The 2,475-nt window shown below is 35.7% G+C and overlaps 1 non-coding gene across 1 annotated transcript; it reads left to right on the plus strand.

Annotated features, from left to right (window-relative positions):
• Window positions 1-2,161: 2,161 nt before the first annotated feature.
• Window positions 2,162-2,268, plus strand: LOC139879264 (small nucleolar RNA R71). Its single transcript, XR_011770116.1, has one exon. It is a non-coding gene; the product is annotated as a small nucleolar RNA R71 (small nucleolar RNA).
• The last annotated feature ends 207 nt before the right edge of the window (window positions 2,269-2,475 follow it).

A 2,475-nucleotide genomic window follows, 5' to 3' on the forward strand; every position in this document is an offset into this window, starting at 1 on the left:
TTCTTAACAACATCTTGCATATTAGAATTTAGTCTTCGTTGGCGTTGCACATACATTTTATGACCTTCTTCCATAAGAATTTTATGTGTGCAATACGAAGGACTTATGTCTTTAATATCATGAATCTTCCATGCAATAGCTGGTTTATGAGCTTTTAGCACAGAAATGAGTTGAGATTTTTCATTTTCAGTAAGAGAAGACGATATTATTACAGGCAATTCAGATTCACCATGTAAATAAGCATATTCCAAATGGTTTGGAAGTGACTTTAACTCTAATGTCAGTGGTTTTTCTATCGATGATTTATATCGATATCAGTCTTCCTCTTTTAGCATTTGAAGTTCTTCTGTTGTTGGTTCGTAATCATTAGCCATGAGTGCGGCTAACATTCCAGCTTCATCAATTGGTTCAGTTCCTTCTCCTAAAGAACATTCTCATGTTCCTTGTAATTCTGGAAATTCTTCTAACAATTCTGCATGTGAATCTATAGTTTGAATATAGTAACATGTATCATCTGCAGATTGCGGTTGTTGCATGGCTCTATCAACAGAAAAGGTAACACTCTCATCCTCTATACTTTGGGTCATTTTCTTACCGAACACATCTATTATTGCTTTAGCCGTGTTTAAGAATGGTCTTCCTAATATGAGAAGAACTCGAGAATATTCTTCCATGTCCAGAATAACAAAATCTATTGGAAATACTAAAGTACCAACTTTAACTAGCATGTTTTCCATTATCCCTCTAAGATATTTTACTGATCGATCGGCTAGTTGTATGTTTATTCTTGTTGGTTTCAATTCTCCAAGGTCTAGTTTAGCGTATAGTGAATACGACATTAAATTTATACTGGCACCTAAGTCTGCCAATGCTTCTATTGAACTAAGACTACCCAGAAAACATGGAATTGTGAAACTTCCTGGATCTGAAAGTTTTTCTGGTAGCTTATTCAACAGTACTGCGGAACAATTTGCATTCATAGTAACAGCCGAGAGTTCTTCCATTTTCTTTCTATTTGTGATTAGATCTTTCAAGAATTTGGCATATCTAGGCATTCCTAAAATCACATCAATGAAAGGAAGATTTACATTTATTTGTTTAAACATATCCAAAAATTTGGATTGCTCGGCTTCAAGTCTTTCTTTTCTCATTTTACTCGGGTAAGGAAGTGGTGGTTGGTATGGTTTAACATAAGGTTTAGCTTTAAATGTGTTATCTTCATTAACCTTTTCAACCACCGGTTCCGTTTTCTTTTCTTGCTCAAGTTGTGGTGCCTGCAGAGTAGGAATACAGTCATCAGAAATTACAGGTATTTCAGGTGATTTAAGTGTAATTCCACTTCTTGTGCTAATGGCTTTAGCTGTTTCATTTCGGGGGTTAGCATTTGTATCGCTAGGTATACTTCCCGGTTTTCTTTCACATATCAACCTTGCTAGGTTGCTTACTTCTTGGTCCAGATTTTGGATTGAAGCTTGTTGATTTCTAAATGCTTGAGCATTTTGTTCATTGGTTTGTTTCTGAGATGTGAAAAATTGAGTTTGAGATTCAACTAGCTTCGACATCATGTCTTCTAAATTTGGCTTTTTATCATCGGTTTGTGCTGGTTTATTTTGAAAAATAGGTCTTTGCTGATTGTAAGTATTATTAGATACTTGTTGATTGCTAGGACCTTGTTGATTGTTGTATGGAACAAATTCGGTTATAATTCTGGTTTTGATTGTAGATTGGTCTTGGCGGTTGATAATTATTCTGATAATTATTTCCAGGCCTTTGGTTCATGTATGAAACATTCTCTCTTTGTTCCATTGTTTGTTCAATACTGACACAATCTTTTGTCAAATATGGTCCTCCACACTACTCACAACTAATTCGTATTGAGTGAATATCTTTAGTCATTTTTTCCATTCGTCTTTCGACAGCATCTATCTTTGCGGAAATGGAATCGAAGTCATGGCTAGAATCGGCTCTAGCCGCTTTAGATGATCTAACGATATCTTTTTCTTGATGCCACTAATGTGAGTGGGAAGCAGTGCTATCAATAATTTTGTAAGCTTCAGTTGCGGTTTTCTTCATAATGGAACCACCATCTGCTATATCTATGTCTTTTCGTGTAGTGATGTCGCATCCTTGGTAGAATATTTGTACTATTTGATAAGTGTCTAAACCATGTTGCGGACATCCTCTCAACAACTTTTCAAATCTTGTCCACGCCTCATATAGAGTTTCATTTGGCTTCTGTGTGAACGTAACAATTTCTCCTTGAAGTCTCACGGCTTTAGATGCCGGAAAGAATTGTTTAAGAAATTTTTCTACTAAAACGTCCCATGTATCAATCGCCCCTTAAGGTAACGATTCTAACCAATCTTTGGCTTCTCCCTTTAATGTCCAGGGAAATAACATGAAATAGATCTGTTCATCCTCAACTTCTCTGATTTTAAATAGTGTACAGATCCTATTAAAGGTACGAAGATGTTC

This window comes from Rutidosis leptorrhynchoides, chromosome 11 (assembly GCF_046630445.1).
Source record: "Rutidosis leptorrhynchoides isolate AG116_Rl617_1_P2 chromosome 11, CSIRO_AGI_Rlap_v1, whole genome shotgun sequence".
Classification (NCBI taxonomy): Eukaryota; Viridiplantae; Streptophyta; class Magnoliopsida; order Asterales; family Asteraceae; genus Rutidosis; species Rutidosis leptorrhynchoides.